At 44.2% G+C, this 22,400-nt stretch overlaps 1 protein-coding gene across 5 annotated transcripts in view; it reads left to right on the forward strand.

Annotated features, from left to right (window-relative positions):
- LOC122945873 (tensin-like) overlaps positions 1 to 22,400 on the forward strand; it is a 317,732-nt gene that overhangs the window by 201,687 nt on the left and 93,645 nt on the right. The gene's annotated exons all lie outside the window — the stretch shown is intronic.

Here is a 22,400-nt window from a genome sequence, read left to right on the forward strand (position 1 = left end):
TATCTATCTCTCTCTCTCTCATCTCATATCTATCTATCTCATATTAAATCAATCAAATCAATCAAATCAGCTTTATTGGCAGGACTAAATACATTTTAGCATTGCCAAAGCAAGTGGGAAATAATTGGGTAGGGTTGGGGGGATGGGGACACATACAGGGTGGGGGTATAGGAGTCTATGGCAGGCAGTAATATATTGTGCTGCTATGGCCGCTGTGTTCTCCTCTTCCCCCAGCAGTATGGAGAGCCTCTCCTCCTTCTCCATGGAGGTGAAGTCTGGGCAGAGATCAGACAGTCTCCTGAAGTGAGTCTCCCTCACTGCTGAGTATTTGGGGCACCGCAGCAGGAAATGAGCCTCATCCTCCATGGCCTCCTGGTCGCACTGCTGGCACAGTCTGCTCTCCCTGGGCATGTACCTCTGTCGGTGATGCCCGGATTCAGTGAGCAGGCTGTGGGCGCTCAGTCTGTACCGGCTCAGGATCTGTCTGTCTTTTGGATTGGGGAGTTTCTCCAGATATGGGGCAGTTTGTACTCCCGCTCTGGTATACTGTCAGCTTCTGGGATGTTCTTATGTCGTTCCTCCAGACGCTAATATACTCCTCTTTACCCTTGTGTATCGTCCTCTGGATTTCGCCCTTTGTCAGTCTATATTGGTTGGTGGCTTGGAGGACTGCTGTGGAGGACCAGGTGTTGTGGAGGACTCCAGAGGATGAGACCAGGTGTTGTGGAGGACTCCAGAGGGTGAGACCAGGTGCTGAGGAGGACTCCAGAGGGTGAGACCAGGTGCTGAGGAGGACTCCAGAGGGTGAGACCAGGTGCTGAGGAGGACTCCAGAGGGTGAGACCAGGTGCTGTGGAGGACTCCAGAGGGTGAGACCAGGTGCTGTGGAGGACTCCAGAGGGTGAGACCAGGTGCTGTGCAGGACTCCAGAGGGTGAGACCAGGTGCTGAGGAGGACTCCAGAGGGTGAGACCAGGTGCTGTGGAGGACTCCAGAGGGTGAGACCAGGTGCTGTGGAGGACTCCAGAGGGTGAGACCAGGTGCTGTGGAGGACTCCAGAGCCGCCGCCAGCTCATTGATGTAGATGTTAAACAGGGTTGGACTGAGGCTGCAGCTCTGCCTGACTCCTCGGCTCTGCCGGAAATAAGCCGTTCTCCTCGCATTTACCTTCACGCTGCATCTGTTCTCAGTGTAGGAGCTTCTGATGACATCATATGTTATCTATCATCTATCTATCTTCTATCAGAGCTTGCAGTCTTATTTCTGTCTCAGACACACACCATGGACATCTATGGCCAAATTCACACTTCAGTTATTTGGTCAGTTATTTCCATCAGTTAGGCCCCGTGGCCGCGCTGCTGCCTGCAAAATGCGGGCCGCAATGCACGAACATCGACCGTGGGGCAGCCGCAGCAGATCGCGGACCCATTCACTTTAATGGGTCCGCGATCCGGCCGATTCCGCAAAAAGATAGGACATGTTCTATCTTTTTGCGGAGCGGAAGTACAGGACGAAACCCCACGGAAGCGCTCCGTAGTGCTTCCGTAGGGTTACGTTCCGTGCTTCCGTTCCGAACCATTCCGCATCTCTGGATTTGTGGACCCATTGAAGTGAATGGATCCACATCCGTCATGCGGAATGCCCATGGAATGGTGCCCGTGTATTGCGGATCCGCAATACATCAATTGGACACCTACGGTCGTGTGCAGGACACCTTAGGACTTATGCACATGACTGTATCCGTTTTGCTGTCCACAAATCACAGATCCACAAAATACAGACGCAGTCTGTGTGCATCTAGCAATTTTTGCGGATCCACTGTCAAAAAGGCAAAAACGGACCAGAATAAGACACTGCCACACGGATGCGGACAGCACATGGATGACATTTGTGTGCTGTCCATTTTATTTTTTGCAGACCCATAGAAATGAATGGGTTCATGTGCAATCCGCAAAAAATGCGTCATGCGTATGAGGCCTTATTGTGAGCCAAAACCAGGTGTAAATTTTTCCATTGCACCGTATGGGCTCATGCACACGACCGTTGCCTGTTTTGCGGTCCGCAAAACTCGGGTACTGGCCATGTGCGTTCCACATTTTGCAGAACAGAATGTCTGGGCCATAGTAGAACAGTCCTATCCTTGTCTGTACTGCGGACAAGGATAGGACATGTTCCGTATTTTTGTGGGTGCTACAGAACGGACATACGGATACATTTTTTGCAGCCCCATTGACGTGAATGGGTCCACATCCCACCTGAAAAAATAATGCGGATCGGATATAAACCAAAAATACGGCCTGATCTCTGAATCTGCTTCACTGCTGGTTTTGGGAAATAACTGAAGTGTTTCACAGGCTCCTCTGTAACAAATATTAGGACGGTATAAGTGAGCAAGAAGGTTCCCTTTTACTGACTGCAAGCAGAGATTTTAGAAATGCTAAGGAATTGAAGCCTGATGTACAATCTGCATGACTAGGGATAACAGCAAAGAATGTCACACTGGATGGCGGTCATCTTTTTCCACCTTGGATACAGTCCGAGAAGCCGGCGTTTCCCATGGTCGTACCTGCGCAGAGGCCGATCAGTATCACCTGGTAAATATTTGTACGTTTATTGTTTCAGGTGCAGTTTTCCACATAGTGACGGGAGCTGCCATCCAGCTATTAAAGCGGCTGCGCAGTCTGATGTCACTGTAATCGCTGGATAGGAAAAGGTCTGCAGCTGTGTAAATTATATATATGTTCATCATTTTCAAGATCTCTGCTTGCTGTCAGTGTATGGGATTCTTGATTAGATCCAGAGGCCTCTCAGCACTTAGCTATCATTCTGTCCAGCTTTAACAATCAGGAGCATACCGTAGATCTCTCTCCTCTTCTTTGCTACAATGCATCAGTGTAGTATCTATTCCTGGGAAATCTCCCGTAGGTGTCACCCAGCTTTCCCGAAAATTCTGAATGGCAAATTTCCCTGGTACTCACTTTTCTATCTATCGCTGATGTATAGACATATAGACAGACGAGCTGTTCAGTAGTGATGGGCGAATTGAAATGAATGAAGTGGACTTCAATCTGAATTTCAGGAAAAATTCCTCACGCTTCGTAGTAGGCCTATTGCACACGACCGTATGGCTTTTTCAGTGTTTTGCGATCCGTTTTTCACAGATCCATTGTTCTGTTTTTTGTTTCCGTTTCTGTTCCGTTTTTTCCGTTCCGTTTTTCTGTATGGCATATACAGTATACAGTAATTACATAGATAAAATTGGGCTGGGCATAACATTTTCAATAACGGAACGGAAACGGAAGACATACGGATGCATTTCCATATGTGTTCCGTTTTTTTGCGGACCCATTGACTTGAATGGAGCCATGGAACGTGATTTGCGGGCAATAATAGGACATGTTCTATCTTTAAACAGAACGGAAAAATGGAAATACGGAAACGGAATGCATACGGAGTACATTCCGTTTTTTTTGAGGAACCATTGAAATGAATGGTTCCGTATACGGACCGTGGCGGTAAAAAAAATAAAAAATACTCCCCTCATCCATTTGCCAACAGAGAGGCAGTCTTGATTGACGAAACTGTGCAAAATATCAGCACGTCAGTGCATGTGAGCTACGCGCAATTTCTTCAATCAAGATGGCCTCTCTGCTGGCAAATGGATGAGGGGAGTGTGTTTTTTTTTTTTTTTATCCCTGAAAGGCCTCAGTTACTGTTTATTGACGCCATTCCCCATCATTGCACCTGCTACATACAATGGAACGGGATCCGTGACCAAATAAGTTGTAACAAATCAAATTCCTTAGTAAAATTCAGCAAAGTAGTCGAATCAAATTTTTGATGCCTTCGCTCATCTCTACTGTTCAGGTCTCTAGGAAAGCTGGGTTGCAGGCTGTAATGGTGGCCAGGTGGCTGCTGCACATGTAGCTGACGGTTTCCATCATGGAATAGTCCCCTCAGCAGATGCATGTATTACAACTCTCATCTGCTCTCCTCCTTCCTGTTGGGTTAGAAGTTGCCACTGAAATCTGCACAGAATAAATTCTGAACATGTGATGGAGCCTTGGAGGACATGGCCAGATGTTGCAGCCCCATGAACCCCTTAAAGGGGTAGTCCCATCCAACTACCCATAATCCTTTGAGTTTTGAGTCTGTATCAAGACCTGATTAAAATTGTTTGTCATTAGGTCCCGGCAGGTCATTAATATGTGATATTGTGGTGGTAATTAAAATCAAAGCCCATGCAGATGCTATGGGTGCCCTTGGAGCAGAGCGTTGCTAGAGTCGCAAAAGATCCGGGGCCCAAGCCCCAATGAATATGGCCCAGTCCCCCCCCCCCCCTGTATTTTGCTGTACTTGCTATACAGCAGCACGTACCTGTCACATCCAGGGCCTCCAGGTGACGTCTCCTCTAATGTGGATCTTCTCTGTCATCATCTTCTCCATTCAGTCCGGACATCTTCTCTCAGCCGCCTCGTCTCTGCAGAGTGTGACACACAGACATCTTGGCTTCCGCACTTTTCTATCATCATTCCCCAACCTGGAGCTCCCACAGTGTTATCCTGCTGCTCGCTGTGCCCCCCAGTACTCCTAAATACTATCCTGAAGAAATATGAGTGCCCCCCATAGTAATAGTGCTCCTCATAGTCCCACCAATAGTAATTTCCTTCTAGTATGCTCTCATTAGTAATACTGCCCCCTACAGTGCCCCCCATAGTAATAGTGCTCCTCATTGTCCCACCAATAGTAATTTCCTTCTAGAATGCTCTCATTAGTAATACTGCCCCCTACAGTGCCCCCAACTGTAATAGTGTTCTCCAAGATTGCCCCCATTAGTACAAGAGCCCTCCAGTATTAATAATACCCTCACAGCGCCCCCAGTAGGAATAAGCCCCCTATTTATCCCCCAGTGGTAATAAAGCTCTCTACAGACCCCCACAGTGCTCTTAGTAGAAATAAGGTGGATTTATAAGTCCCTCCTATAGAGCCCCAAGTAGTAATAAGAACTCCTAATGTCCCCTGGATTTAAAATGCCCCCACAGTGCCCCCAGTATTTATACTGTCCCCTACTGTTATAATGGTCACCTTAAAGTGCCCCCAGTATTTATAATGCCCCCTGTAATTATATTCCTCTGTTCACCATACAGGCCCATGTAAATAACATCACACCATCTCTCCTGCCCCCTCCAAAATACAGTCCTATGTAAGGCCTCATGCACACGACAGTATTTTTTCACTGTCCGCAAAACGGGGTTCCGTTGGTCCGTGATCCGTGACCGTTTTTTCGTCCGTGGGTCTTCCTTGTTTTTTGGAGGATCCACGGACATGAAAAATGAAAAAAAAATCGAAGTCAAGTTTGCCATTGAAATGATAGGAAAAAACGGACACGGATCACGGACACGGATCACGGACACGGATGACAATCTTGTGTGCATCCGTGATTTTCACGGACCCATTGACTTGAATGGGTCCGTGAACCGTTGGCCGTGAAAAAAATAGGACAGGTCATATTTTTTTCACGGCTAGGAAAAACGGATCACGGATGCGGCTGCCAAACGGTGCAGTTTCCGATTTTTCCACGGACCCATTGAAAGTCAATGGGTCCGCAAAAAAAACGGAAAACGGCACAACGGCCACGGATGCACACAACGGTCGTGTGCATGAGGCCTCAATAACATCACCTCCTCCCCAGCCGCCTCCAACATACAATCTCATGTAAATATCACCCCCTCAACATTAAGTCCCATGTAAATAACATCATTCCCCCCCACCAGCCACCTTCAACATACAGTCCCATGTAAATAACATTGCCCCCTCAACATTTAGTCCAATGTAAATAACATCAATCCCTTCCACAGCCGCCATCAACATACAGTCCCATGTAAATAACATGACCCCCTCCCCAGCCGCCTCCAGCACACAGTCCCATGTAAATAACATCCCTCCCTTCAGCCCTAACATACAGTCCCAGTTAAATAACCACAACTCCCAGCAGTGCTCTGCCTCTCCCTTCACTTACCTCTCCTCATGTAGAAGACATCACCACTTCTTCAGCTCTTGCAGGGCATTAGATTCAATTGTATTGTCGTCCTGAGGATGGCCATGCAGTTATATCTAACAGGCAGGCAGGACATTCGGGGCCTGGGACAAAACATCAGGGGCCCAGCCCCCGAATGTTTTAACCTAGCAACGCCCCTGCCTTGGAGGTTGCCCTTGTGCCAGATCAGGTGGCCCTTCTCTTCTCCAAGGAATAGGTTACGGGTAGACCCAGGGCGGTGCATACAATTCCCTGTGTGTGATGCCCTGGATGGAGCAGCAAATCAACACCTAGAGGGATGAAAGGGCAGATTTGGCTGACTCCTTTAAAGGGAACTGCCTTATTACACTCATGTAAAAAAAAAAAAAAAGAGTGAAATATTCTATGTTTCTTCATAGGTTGTTATGATGCCCATTGGCCCTATGATAAGACTGAATTTCCAAGACTGGAAGTGTTGTCATAGGCACAAAAGAGCTTTATTCAAGGGGTCTTAAAATTCAGCACATGAATAATATTAACCATATTGAGGTGGTATTTGTTATTGATATTCTGGCAGTTCCCCTTTAAGATAGGATGCTATATATATATATTACACATAAGGGTCCCAGGGAATATTTGGCAATGTCTGGGGTACAGCTGCATGTTGCTTATCAGATTTGGAAATGTTTTTCCAGGAAGTTGAACAGATCTTTGTGCCTTCATTAAAATGATTGATGTTAAATTGCTGGAAAATGATAAACTTTTCTAAAGAGTTATGGCTTTATAATGAGCGGCGGGTGTAATGTGCCAGGTGGGCCGGGGCGGGTAGTTTTCCATAGGTTTTCTTCACACTCAATACATAAAACTGTAAAGAGGACATTTTTATAGGATACAATGGCCCAAATGTACTAATCCTGAAGATGGAGTAAGCGTAGGCGGGTGGTCTGGACCTGCAGCAGATTTATCCCAGGGGCTCAGGCTGGAGGGCAAATCTGGTTCAGGAATGAACACTTTTCTCTGACTCTATACCAACTATTGGTTGGCTTACTTTGAGACATATTTTTTATGCCAGAATTTTGGTGCAAAATGGTGCCCCTTTCCAGCCACGCTCCACCCCTATGAGTGAAGTCCCGCACCCTTGTCGAGCTTGTTGGAAAAAAGTCTAGAAACCCTCGATGCACCTTTCTGCTCCGCTTTTTTTAGACAGATTTTTGGTGCAGACACATTAGTAAATTAGTAAATCTGGGTCAATGTATTTTGCAAACACACAATGGATACAAGTAACACAATGAGGCCGTAGCAAAACAACACTTCCCACCCACAGAACTTCACTTCTCCACAGACTGTCCACGGTTCTGCCGGGCAGCGAGTCTTATATTTTGGGCCCCAGGGACTTTTTTTTCTTGCAGGAGCTCAGACGTCTCATTATCTATCAGAGAAAGCCTGTGGTTTGGTTGGGAATTTTGAAGTGGTCACAAATCCTATTCTCGGCTTTCTCTGTGGCCTCACTTCACCTCCTCGTCTTTGCCACAAACTGGAAAATGGAGGGTTAATGTAACCATCGATGAAGTGCTGGGCACAGTCTGGGGTCTCGCACACTTGACTCACGGCTGCAGGATAGCTGTATAAGTCTTAGTTGTGCAGTGATAAATACGGAATCTTCTCACCTGTAGAGAGTCCCTGCGGCAGGTGTTAGGGCAGACCCCCTACACGCACCCATATACCCCCAATTATGCAGAATTTGGGGTTAAGATGCCTTATTCAGAACATGCAGGTAAGTAACAGCAGGCCATCTGCAATTGCACCTATGGTCTGAGGGGTTTAATGGACCCTCTAAGAGGACAGCAGTATTTGGGGGGAAGGGTGGTTGGTATAGGGCTTAAGTTGGGGACCAGTAGCTTCAGACTATGCTGCTGAGACCTGGTGCTTGGGCCCGTTGACTACAGTTATCCCATATCTTACTTATTGCTGGACACTAATTTTGAAGACCAGAACTACAGGGGTAAAAAGACTATAAGCCTAAGTGCTTCTTGCAGGATTGGCCATATGAAAGGGATAGATACAAGATAGCCGCCGTTCCATCCATAGTGGCTACATGTTCAGGAACTGAATTTTCACTGAAGGTCTATTGATAGGTTGTAACAGTAAGGCCTCATGCACACGGCCGTTGTTTTGGTCCGTATCCGAGCAGCAGTTTTTTGCGGCTTGGATGCGGACTCATTCACTTCAATGGGGCTGCAAAAAAATGCGGACAGCACTCCGTGTGCTGTCCGCATCCGTTGCTCTGTTCCATGGTTCGCAAAAAAAATATAACCTGTCCGATTTGCGGACAAGAATAGGCAGTTATATCAATGGCTGTCCGTGACGTTCTGCAAATTGCAGAACGCACACAGACGCCATCCGTGTTTTGCGGATCCGCAATTTGCATGAGGCCTAAAGCTGCCCAGACCCTAACCTTGCCGTACACCATTACACACAGCTCTGGTCCCTTCGCATCTCTGCTCTTCTGTATCGGCCGCCGTCTTGGGGAGCAATGACTCAGACTGTGTGTCCAGTTCACACCCCTTTGTGGGGACTCCTCTAAATGATTCATTTCGGCTTTTTTTTTATAGTTTTCTGTGGAATGGAATTAAAGGGATGGGGGAGGGAGGTGTTCTTCCTTCTCCTGTCTGACCGTGTCTCTAAACATAGGGAGGGATGAGAAAGTTACCAGAGGGGAGTCGTGTCTGCTAACATCTGGGGATGGTTAGAGCTGGATCCGCCAGTGGGAACATTTTGTATCATGATGAATTATACAGAAAAAAAAAGTAAAACGTTCAGATATTCCATGAAGTTTTATACGATGAACGTCATGAATGGAGCCTGGAATTCCAGGATTTATCTCCTTGGTAGAAACAGTTTAGATGCTTCTATCCCATTAATTCATGGCCAAGTCCTGGTCTCATTGTGTGATATACAGTGCATGGGGCCGAGAACCACACAGAATATGTAGAAACGTGGGGTTCTATCCATCTATCTATTCATATCTATCTATTTATATATTATCTATCTATCTCCTATCCATCTATCTATCCATTATCTCTCTATCTATCTATTTATCTATCTATTCATATCTATCCATCTATCTATCTATTTATATATTATCTATCTCCTATCCATCTATCTATCCATTATCTCTCTATCTATCTATTTATCTATCTATTCATATCTATCTAATATCTATCTATCTCATATCTATCTCTCTATCTATCTATCTCATATCTATCTCTCTATCTATCTATTTATCTATCTATTCATATCTATCTAATATCTATCTATCTCATATCTATATATTTATCTATCTATTTCATATCTATCCATCTATCTATCTTTCTATATGTGTCATACCTATGCATCTATCTGTCTATCTTAGAGATGTGCAAATTATATATATATATACATTCAGTCATTGTTTAATGTAATACCGAGAGCTTTGATAGTATTTCCTTTCTAACAAGAAGGTTTTACTTTTGAACATCATTTTGTTTGTTTTCCCAGATAGTTGCTAAATCCCTTACAGAGACACAGAAGTAAATGATGAAATGTCTCCCTTCAGCCACCACTGTTTACTCTTTCTACATTAAATGCAATCATAACGTAGTATTCAGTAAAGTTCTTGGCTCCCCCTAGTGTTGGCTGGGGGAAGGCTGAATTTTACCATAATACTGCAGGGGTTTTGGAGCTCTGTATCAGAAAAGCAAAGCTCTGACTGCTGTAAAGATATATCCGCACAGAATTTAGAACTTAAGTCCAACAAAAACCAGCATGGTGTAAAAAACAGACACTCACTGTGAGTATTCTGGGCAGTCACCATATTATAATACACCAGTTAGAAGCTTCAAGCAAATTGGTGCATTTGAACTTTTTATACCACTTTATCCCCTAGCTTTCTTCTAATGTATTAATTGAATCCCACCATTTTCAGCAAGAGACGTTTGACTGCTGACCCCCTTTGTGCTTCCATCTCTGCCGTGGTGATGGATCTCAGGTTCCTTGTGTCTGTCATAGAACATGTGTTGCTGTTATTAAGCCCAGATGAAGAGTCTGCAAGGGCAGATGTATTAGGCTGAAGTGCAAACTCCACCCGACATCTTGTGGTAGCAGAGGCTTAGAGCTGACAGATTGCAGCACTTTTCCATGATATATATGTATACTGTATGCTGCCATATCTGCAGAAAGTGTCTAAGTGCCGACTGAATGTCAGGATAATGGGAGTCATTATTAATTAGCTAAGGGAGCTTTGCAGAAGGGAGCACATACATTAATAGTGAGTGGAGCTTCAAGGGAACGCCTTCCTAATTTATCTTCTTATAGCGGGAACTATAGCTCCCATGGGGGTTGTCACCCAGCTTTCCTGGAATTCTGAACCATCAATATGTCAAGTTTCTTGCAGTATTGGAGCAGGGTGTGTAGTAGTATTATATGATAAGCGATTTCCAACCATAGAAAAGCTTGGTGAAAACTAGCTGTGAGCGAATCGAAGTCCACCAAGAGAACTTCGATCCGAATTCCAGGGAAAATTCAATTCGCCGCAAAGCCGAATTTCCTTTTGCTTCATGGTAGCGAAACAATTTCCCCTGAATGGCGGTAAAAAATAAATTTAAATTATACTTGCCTCCTCTGAGCGCAAAGAGCCGGCCACCGCCACCTTGATTGAAGATCTCGCACAAAATTCCATTCACGGCAGTGCGAGATTTCGCAATCGGCTCTTCGCCATCAAACAGAGGAGATAAGTGTTTTGTTTTTTTCATTTTGCACTGTAATATCGATGTCAGATGCCGCAATCATGTATGAACGTAGGATCTGAGGGATATAAGGGGGGGGCAATCACCGCTCCCTGTCATTGCGAGGTAATTCACCATTAAGCAAATTTTTTGGGGTAAAATTGAATTTTTCAATACTTCAATGGTTACAGCGGCGCACAAGCCTCTTCATATAGTATCCACCCGGCTGCCACATGATGCCCTCCATTGGTTTGGGAGACCCCAGTAGATTGGGGCTTCAGTATCCTGCCACAAATGTCTAAGATGGGAATTTACCGTGGTGTTAGGTCACTTTAAGACTGAACATTGATACATTGTATTAATGTATCAAAAGGAATAATAAATAACTAAATACAATAATATTTTTTTTTAAACAGTTTTAAAGATTCTCATAAACAGTGACCCAGCATCCCTCCACTTACCTCCTCTATACAATCATTCAACGGCCAGTATACCTAAAAGTGGGATTCCCTCACCCATCCCCACAGTATGCACAAAAATGTCCTAAATTTGGGACCATGATGCTTTGAAGCAAGGAACCACATGAGAGTCAGAAAACTTTCCCCTTTAAAGGGTTTATCCAGAATTAAAAGAAAAAAAAACACTGGACTGAGCTGCGATACCAGACACGACCTGTGGACAGAGGTGGCACTGTGTTTGTAAGAAAGCAGCCATGGGTTTGGGCAGAGACCACAAGAGGGGCTCATTCCCCCCTTTTGACCTTGCCCCGGTATCACTAGTAGGGCTCGTTTACACGACCGTATGGCCGTGTTTTGTGGGCCGTTTTTAACGGATCCGTTGTGTTTCCGGTTCCGTTCCGTTTTTCCATATGGCATATACAGTATACAGAAATTACATAGAAAAAATTGTGCTGGGCATAACATTTTCAATAGATGGTTCCGCAAAAACGGAACAGATACGGAAGACACACGGAGTACATTCCGTATGTGTTCTGTTTTTTTTTTGCGGACCCATTGACTTGAATGGAGCCACGGAACGTGATTTGCGGGCAATAATAGGACATGTTCTATCTTTCAACGGAACGGAAAAAACAAAAATACGGAAATGGAATGCATTCCTTTTTTTTTTTTTTTTTGCAGAACCATTAAAATGAATGGTTCCGTATACGGAACGCAAAAAGCGTTCATGTGAACGAGCCCGTAATCTGTGGATTTCCTCTATAACATGCATCCTTATTTTAACCCTTTTTGTGCTGGAGAGCTGCAGTTTATTTTCAGTTAAGCCCCTCATGGGCCCGATGGGAGCAGAGCGGCCCCGAGACGGTGCAATATATATTTTTTCACACCTGCACAAATGTACATAGAGGAATCAGTAAAAAAATATAAAAAAATCACAGCCAGTCTCACTGGTAAAATAGCTGGGAAGTTCTTAGAGGCGCTTTCTCTCTTTATTGCGCCATTTGTGGATTTGGAAGAATCGATCGTCTGACGAGACGCTCTCAATGACCGTCCTGGGATCATAATTTGTGTCTGACATCTGGATGAAGCCTGGGGTATTGGCAATGAAAGCTTCTGATGTCACTACAGATAAGACTCGGTTCCTAGTATAAGTGAGTCTGTGCAGGGGAGAAGTCATATACGGAGCTGTCTGGAAACCATCAGCAAGCAGGCTCCCCAGGACTGGCTCATCGTCTTATAGCTTTACTTTTTGGGCTTGAATGAATATCTAGCGCTGCTCAGCTCAATAGATAAATGAATACGTATTAACATACAAGGAACATGATACATGAGGGTTTACAAACGAGCGGACATTGGATAGTCATGTGCTGATGACGCGGGCACAGGCGTTATTAACGAGGTAATGAGCAAATCAGAACCGATTCACAGCAGGACGTCATTATACTCCTAATAAGAGTAACAGATAAACAGCAACTTGTTGCCGGTCTCCTGTGGCTGTAAGGTATTTTTTATTATATTGAATAGAGTAATAAACAGAAATGTAAGGAAATACAGCATTTTATGAATGTGCCAATGGCGTGGGGTAATAACGGAGACCTGTAATAAGAGTAGCAGATCCACCAGCCGAAGCTTGTTGATGGTTTCCAGTAGCTGTAGGAGATTTTTCTTATATTAAGGCCTCATGCACACAGACTTTTTTTTTGCGGTCCGCAAAAACGGTTTCCGTTGTTCCGTGATCCGTGTCTGTTTTTTCTTCCGTGGGTCTTCCTTGATTTTTGGAGGATCCACGGACATGAAAAATGAAAAAAAAAAATCTAAGTCAAGTTTGCCTTTGAAATGATAGGTAAAAACGGACACGGATCACGGACGCGGATGACAATCTTGTGTGCAGCCAGTGATTTTTCACGGACCCATTGACTTGAATGGGTCTGTGAACCGTTGTCCGTGAAAAAAATAGGACAGGTCCTATTTTTTTCACGGACTGGAAACACGGATCACGGACGCGGATGTCAAACGGAGCATTTTCCGATTTTATTTTATTTATTTATTTATTTATTTTTATTTTTTCCACGGACCCATTGAAAGTCAACAGGTCAGCAGAAAAAAACAGAAAACGGAACAATGGCCGCAGATGCACACAACGGTCGTGTGCATGAGGCCTAAGGCCTCATGCACACGCCCGTTGTTTTGGTCCGCAACCGAGCTGCAGTTTCACTATCCGTTTCCATTCACTTTAATAGGGCTGCAAAAGATGCGGACAGCACTCTGTGTGCTGTCCGCATCCGTTGCCATGTTCCGTGGCCCCGCTAAAAAAATATAACATGTCCTGTTCTTGTCCGTTTTGCGGACAAGAATAGGCATTTATATTGAAGGCTGTCCGTGCCGTTCCGCAAATTGCAGAACGCACACGGGGCGCCATCCGTGTTTTGCGGATCCGCATGTGTACCGCCCCCCCATACTACATGCTAAACGAGGCATTAGTGTATATTTTGATCAAACAGCATAAGCCCACTCACCACGCCAAGGTTGCCTCTATGAGTGGGTCCTACTTTAAAATTGGCGCGGCGCTGCACGGAGACCACCGACGTTGTGGCGCGAATCCGGCAGGCGATTTTAATTAGCAAGGTATTTAGCATGAGGGTGTAAATGAACCTACCATGAGTTCCTGGGAGCTTCAGGTAAGGTGAGCTTTGACAACTGTTCACATGGTGCGGTACTGCACAGAGGGCCACTGTGCTGTTTTTCCTGGCGGGTTGGTGGGGCCCAGTGCTAGGTATGGCATAGTTGGGCAGCAGGGGTGCTGTTTGACTGCTGATTCACGCCGCCTGCCGTCGGTGGTCGCCGTGCAGCGCCGCGCCAATTTTAGAGTAGGACCCACTCATAGAGGCAACCTTGGCGTGGTGAGCGGGCTTATGCCTTTTGATCAAAATGTACACTAATGCCTCATTTAGCATGTAGCATAGGAGGCGGTACACATGCGCTACTTAGTGCGGTTTTCTCCAAAAGTAGCAGGGATGAGATCAAAGCGAAGCAGCTGGATGTGCCATTCATTTCTTTTCTTATATATGTAAAAATAAACTGATGTAAAAGGAGACACAGAATTTTATGATTTTGCTGAGGCCTCATGCACACGGCCATTCCGTTTTTTGCGGTCCGCAAATCGCGGATCCGCAAAAAACTGAAGCTGCCCGTGTGCCTTCTGCAATTTGCGGAACGGAACGGGTGGCCCATCCGCTGGCACTTTTGGACACATTAAGGGCTCATGCACACAACCGTATGTATTTTGCGGTCTGCAAAACAATGATCTGCAAAAAAATAAAACTGATATCATCCGTGTTACATCCATTTTTTACTTATTTTTTGCGGCTCCAATGTAACAATGCATGTCTTTGTCCGCAAAAAAGACAAGAATAGGACATGTTCTATTTTTTTGGGTAACGGACTTGTGGACATACGGATGCGGAATGCACATCTGAGTCATTTTCCGTTTTTTTTTGCGGCCCCATTGAAATGAATGCTTCCACATACGGACTGCAAAAAAAAAAAGAACCCAACACGGACAAAAAATAAGTTTGTGTGCATGAGCCCTAAGACTTGGAAATGTCCCTGAGCCTCTTTCCCACCATCCTGTGATGATCCTTTCAACCCGCGCACCGTTCCTCCCGTGTCTCATCCGCTCGGATCCTAATTCCAGGACTGCAGAGCTGCCACTTGGATCAGGACCGCGCTCCTCCGAGCGTCCAAGATTGCGGCATTTCTGCTTTTCCTTCTAGAATGTCATGCAGGGACAAATCTGCGGTTGCAACCTTTCCAGCTTCCATGTGAGCTGCGGTCTGCGAAGCCCACGTCTGCCAAGCAGAGCTCGTAAATGAGTGACATGCCCACCTCCTCTGCCCAGAGGCACCCCGCAGCAAACCATTGTCAGCCCCATAATGTGCAAACCAGACGCAGCTCTTTTATGGGCACTGGCATCCGTCTGGAACATGAATGCTCAGGGACCCTTAAAGGGACACTAGGCCTACAGATTACACGATACCGTTATTTAAAGGGGTTGTTCAGAATAGGGGGAAAAAAACAAAACATGGCTGCTTTCTTCTAAAAACATCATCCAACCTGTTGATGGGTTGTAACTTGTGTTACAGTTTAGCTCCATTGGACTGAATAGGACCGAGCTGCAATACCACACACAACCTGTGCACTCGGGGGGCTCTGTTTTTGAAAGAAAGCAGTCATGTTTGTCTAATCCTTGGAAAAGGCTGAATGTTGTATTCTTCAATGGGGACACTAATAAGGAAACTGCCCAGCCCTCCACAATGACTAATTCTGCTGCCAGCTTTAGGGGCACTGTCCCTTTAAATGCCAGGGGCATAGAAGGTAATAAATGAAAGCTATTAGTGACCACTTCATCTTTGTCTCCATACAAGAGATACATTATTAATTGCATCGATTGATTTGCTGATTCTGTGGCTCGCTGCGCAGCGCCGTACACCTGCGCATCTCATCTGAGTATATTATGTGGTCAAAAAGCTTCCATATCTAAGAAGTCAAGCACCCAGTGCAGTAAAGGGGACCCTCTCTGACAGGTTACTCCTCAGAATCCCCTTTATTCTATTAAAGGGGTGTCCTGTCCATAGACATGAATGGCATACCTATAGGACCCATCTAAAGGACCTCACTCCTTTGACAGTCCATAATATCTATAGTTGAATCCCGCTTTAATGGTAGAAGTTTTAACTCATTGGTCGCCACATATTTGAATAGGTCTAACGTAAATGTGGAATTCCCCTTTAAGTGAAATGTATCACCAGGAAATGTTCTAATGTTGAGATCATGTTTTTATGTTTATACTCTTTATGTATTTTTTAGCTTTCCCACCTCATTTTTTTCTTTAAAAATCCTGAAATCTTGCAGTTTAGGCCTCATGCAGACGACCGTTGTTGTGTCCCGTGTCCGTTGTTCCGTGATTTTTCTGTGGACCCATTGAAAGTCCATGGAAAACTCGGCTAATGCACAGTTTGTCATCCACGTCCGTGATCCGTGTTTCCAGTCCGTAAAAAAAAATGACATGTCTTATTTTTTTCACAGACAACGGTTCGCGGACCCATTCAAGTCAATAGGTCCGTGAAAAAACACGGATGCACACAAGATTGTCATCCGCGTCTGTTTTTTTCCTATCATTTGCATGGCAAACTAAACTTAGATTTTTATTTTTTTTACTTTCCTTCATGTTTGGAGATCCTCTAAAAATAAAGGAAGACACACGGAAACAAAAACGGACACGGATCACGGAACCCCTTTTTGCGGACCGCAAAAAAATACTGTTGTGTGCATGAGGCCTTATGCTGATACTTCCTGTTCTGTAGAGATTACTTCTCAGCAGTCCTCCCATTATCATCACAGACAAGTTTATACTGACAGATATCACGCACGGTATAGACACGATCCACCATTCACAATGGATAATGTTACAGTTTTTCTACTCCCCCTCTCTGCAAAATTACCTCTGCACAGGTCACAGAGCATGCCCACAACACTCTCCATAGAAGTCAATGGATCATCAGCAGAACACAGCCCTGATAGTTTGTTACACTTTGCCTGCACTGATACATTGTATCAGTCTGATGTACAAACAGGTTAAGAGCTCGTTCACACGAACGCGTGAAGCCCATGCCCGTGCTGTGGACTGCAAATTGCGGTCGGCAATGCACGGGCACGGTCCGTGGGGCAGCCGCATGGGGGTCGTAGACCCATTCACTTCAATGGGTCCGCGATCTCTCCGTTCCGCAAAAAGATAGAGCATGTTCTATCTTTTTGCGGTGCAGAGGCACGAAACGGAACCCCAAGAAGCACTCCGTAATGCTTCTGTAGTGTTCCGCTCCGCATCTCCGGATTTGCGGACCCACAAGTGAATGGGTCTGCATCCCTAATGTGGAATGGCCACAGAACCGTGCCCGTGTATTGCAGATCTGCAATACGGAAAACGGGCAGCACACGTTCGTGTGAAGGAGCCCTAAAGGGGTTGTGCAGGGGTTTTATATTGATGACCTATCCTCAGAATATGTCATCAATTACGGATTGGCAGGGGTCCGACACCCGGCCCCCTAGGTGTTTGAACACTGCCCTTTGTCTTGGGGCTTAGTGTAATGAAAAGTACTCGCTCCATTCATTTGAATAGAGGGAGTACTTGTAATTACACTACGCCGCTGCGCCACAGGAGACGACGCGTAGTGTAATGACCAGGATGTGGCGCTCGCATAGACCCCCACCTCCTCATCAAACAGCTGACCGGCGGGGGTCCTACACCGAGGACCAGAGGATAGGTCATCAATATAAAACCCCTGCACTAACCTTTAGAGAATTGTCTATACTGGATACAACTGTAGCAAACTCCTAATTAAAATATAAGCATCTGTTTTTGAGCTTTGAGGTTACCCTTAATTAAGAAAGTTTCTATTCACTGAAGGCAAGCAGAAAATTTAATAATTAAGAATTGAAACTTATAGTGTATTAGAAAGTTACAGAATAGTAGCTAATGATACAGATAATGCGCTGGATAAATCCATTAGGTTGGGAGCAGCGGCAACCCTACTTGTTAAAGACTAACCATTATATATATTGTATACCGCCATACGTCTGCACACTGGGCTCCTGCCTGTCACCTCTGTTTAACTATGTACATGCCAAAGGCCCCTCTGGCAATGAAGGGGGTTAAATGAGCAGCCTGTGTGTGGAGTGTAAACTTCACATTCCAAGCCCCAGACAAGATCCCTGGCAGGATAAGTAGGGGCCCGGGTTTGGAATGAGACTTGGACTCATTGGGTGAGGGACAAGCGGTGATATATCATGTTTGGCGTTTTTGCAATATGCTGTGAATGTAACAGTGCGGCCTGGAGACACATCCAGCTCGGATCCCAACTGGCACAGTGATTGGCAGACGCCCTGTATCCTCTATATTTAGCAAGTCAAACATGAATGTTTAGTAAATTATCAGGTTGAGTGATAATTCCCTGAAGTCCTGGAAGGAGCTCATTACATTCCTGCCGATGACTGGTGATACATGGCCTCCGAGAACATACTGGGATTAATGATGCCAACATGACTGCCAAACCGTCAGGCTGGGAGATATCCATAGTGTAATATCTGCTGCAACCCCATGAGGTGCCCACAGAACCAGAGGACTCAGGACAAACCTGGTGCCCACAACACTTCAGTTCTGATTAGGGTGGAAGCAGCAATCTGTACTTGTCCACAGGGGGCAGAAGATTAATGGGTGTATTCCAAATAGGAGAAGTATTATAGCAGTTATATTCCTGTACATAGGAGCAGTATTATAGTAGTTATATTCCTGTACATAGGAGGCAGTATTATAGTAGTTATAGTCTTGTACATAGGAGCAGTATTATAGTAGTTATAGTCTTGTACATAGGAGCAGTATTATAGTAGTAATAGTCTTGTACATAGGAGCAGTATTATAGTAGCTATATTCTTGTACATAGGTGGCAGTATTATAGTAGTTATATTCTTATACATAGGAGCAGTATTATAGTAGTTATATTCTTGTACATAGGAGGCAGTATTATAGTAGTTATATTCTTGTACATAGGAGGCAGTATTATAGTAGTTATATTCCTGTACATATGAGGCAGTATTATAGTAGTTATATTCTTGTACATAGGAGCAGTAATATAGTAGTTATATTCTTGTACATAGGAGCAGTATTATAGTAGTTATATTCTTGTACATAGGAGCAGTATTATAGTAGTTATATTCTTGTACATAGGAGCAGTATTATAGTAGTTATATTCTTGTATATAGGAGGCAGTATTATAGTAGTTATATTCTTGTACATAGGAGCAGTATTATAGTAGTTATATTCTTATACATAGGAGCAGTATTATAGTAGTTATATTCTTGTACATAGGAGCAGTATTATAGTAGTTATATTCTTGTACATAGGAGCAGTATTATAGTAGTTATATTCTTGTACATAGGAGGCAGTATTATAGTAGTTATATTCTTGTACATAGGAGCAGTATTATAGTAGTTATATCCTTGGGGGTTTTGTGCATTATGGTGGTCGCTTTCTTTTGGGACTGTTTTTGAATAGACTTGAAGACTGTCATTTAGTTTTATGACCAAATAATGTGCTCAGAGAAGTTCTCTTCCTCACCTCTTCTTGGCAGTTCATACTGAGTGCGTTTCTCAGCAGGGGGTGATGATGAGCACAGGAGAATGCAGCGCTATAGCGGGTGGGCACTGTGGATGGTCATCTTCATCTTCCTTTGTAGTTGCTGCAGTTTTCAGCTTTACCTGGTCACCCCTGATCTTCCATCTTTAGATGAATATACATTGTATCCACTGGATAAACACACTTGTTTTGCTCAGAATGTTTGTCTGCCGATTCAGCGTCAAGGAAATTTTAAGACGGTCTAGAGGCTATTTATAATATCAGATCCTTCCTTCCTAGAAAACAGAGTGTAACAAACAGGGAAGTTATTATCAGGCAGATACAGAATACACGTTCCGATCCTTGTCTGCTGGCCAGGAATTGCAATCACTTGTAGTTTTATTGCTCTCCATATTATTATACGGTATTTCATTTGTACTTCCATGAATACTTTCTGGCTTTATTATGGAAATAATCACAGCAGCACAGAGACTTTCAGGAAGAAATTGTGCTGATGTTGTGGAGGCAGTGACCTATTCATTCACAGGGCTGACAAAGCCTGTGCCCTGGGTGCTGGGGGACCGGTGAGGTGCCAACAAAGCTTGGTCAGAATATAAAGATACAGGGCTCAGAAAATTAACTAAGGGGGTCATTTATTATCCAGAAATGCGTCTACATTGGGTTTAAAGGTTATTTGTGCCGCGATCTGCAACTTTTTCCCGCTCACGCCAGGTCTGAAAAAGTGGGCGTGGTGTGCCTGGGGAAGGGGAGGGGCCGGCAGGCCGGTCTCATTTACCATTTTCTACTCCTTGTTAAGGCCTAGAAAATGCTCTAAATGTCAGACAACAAGGAAGCATTTAGACTGGTGCTGGATGCGGCGAAGTTATAGAGAGGCTGGTGCCTTTTAATAACTTCGGCAGATCCACCGCCAGCGCAGGGCTTGTTACCACTGGCGTTTAAATGACCCCCTAAGGCCCCTTTCAAACGGGCGAGTTTTCCACGCGGGTGCAATGCATGAGTTGAACACATTGCACCCGCCCTGAATCCGGACCCGTTCATTTCTATGGGGCTGTGCACATGAGCGGTGATTTTCACGCATCACTTGTGCGTTGCGTGAAAATCGCAGCAAGCTCTATTTTGTGCGTTTTTCACACAGAAGTGAATGGGGCTGCGTGAAAATCGCAAGCATCCGCAAGCAGATTTTCATGCACGGTTGCTAGGAGACGATCAGGATGGGGACCCGATCTTTATTATTTTCCCTTTATAACATGGTTATAAGGGAAAATAATAACATTCTGAATACAGAATGCATAGTACAATAGCGCTGGAGGGGTTAAAAAAATAAAAAATAATTCAACTCTCCTTAATCCACTTGTTCGCGCAGCCGGCATCTTTTCTGTCTTGTTCTGTGAGGAATAGGACCTTTTGATGACGTCACTATGCTCATCACATGGTCCATCACATGGTCCATCACATGATCCATCACCATGGTAAAATATCATGTGATGGACCATGTGATAAGTGTAGTGACGTCATCAAAGTGAGTTAAATTTTTATTTATTTTTTATTTATTTTTTAACCCCTCCAGCCCTATTGTACTATGCATTCTGTACTCAGAATGCTATTATTTTTCCTTATAACCATGTTATAAGGGAAAATAATACAATCTACACAACCTTGAACCCAAACCTGAACTTCTGTGAAGAAGTGTTTATTATCCTTGTACTGTGACATCACTGTGTTTATTATCCTTGTACTGTGACATCACTGTGTTTATTATCCCTGTACTGTGACATCACTGTGTTTATTATCCCTGTACTGTGACATCACTGTGTTTATTATCTCTGTACTGTGACATCACTGTGTGTATTATCTCTGTACTGTGACATCACTGTGTTTATTATCCCTGTACTGTGACATCACTGTGTTTATTATCCCTGTACTGTGACATCACTGTGTTTATTATCTCTGTACTGTGACATCACTGTGTGTATTATCTCTGTACTGTGACATCACTGTGTGTATTATCTCTGTACTGTGACATCACTGTGTTTATTATCCCTGTACTGTGACATCACTGTGTTTATTATCCCTGTACTGTGACATCACTGTGTTTATTATCTCTGTACTGTGACATCACTGTGTTTATTATCTCTGTACTGTGACATCACTGTGTTTATTATCTCTGTACTGTGAGATCACTGTGTTTATTATCTCTGTACTGTGACATCACTGTGTGTATTATCTCTGTACTGTGACATCACTGTGTTTATTATCCCTGTACTGTGACATCACTGTGTGTATTATCCCTGTACTGTGACATCACTGTGTGTATTATTCCTGTACTGTGACATCACTGTGTGTATTATTCCTGTACTGTGACATCACTGTGTGTATTATCCCTGTACTGTGACATCACTGTGTTTATTATCTCTGTGCTGTGACATCACTGTGTATTATCCCTGTACTGTGACATCACTGTGTATTATCCCTGTACTGTGACATCACTGTGTATTATCCCTGTACTGTGACATCACTGTGTTTATTATCCCTGTACTGTGACATCACTGTGTGTATTATCCCTGTACTGTGACATCAGTGTGTGTATTATCCCTGTACTGACATCACTGTGTATTATCCCTGTACTGTGACATCACTGTGTTTATTATCCCTGTACTGTGACATCACTGTGTGTATTATCCCTGTACTGTGACATCACTGTGTCTATTATCCCTGTACTGTGACATCACTGTGTGTATTATTCCTGTACTGTGACATCACTTTGTTTATTATCTCTGTACTGTGACATCACTGTGTGTATTATCCCTGTACTGTGACATCACTGTGTTTATTATCTCTGTACTGTGATATCACTGTGTTTATTATCTCTGTACTGTGACATCACTGTGTTTATTATCTCTGTACTGTGACATCACTGTGTTTATTATCCCTGTACTGTGACGTCACTGTGTTTATTATCTCTGTACTGTGACATTAC

This window comes from Bufo gargarizans, chromosome 8, assembly GCF_014858855.1.
Source record: "Bufo gargarizans isolate SCDJY-AF-19 chromosome 8, ASM1485885v1, whole genome shotgun sequence".
In the NCBI taxonomy this organism is placed as follows: domain Eukaryota; kingdom Metazoa; phylum Chordata; class Amphibia; order Anura; family Bufonidae; genus Bufo; species Bufo gargarizans.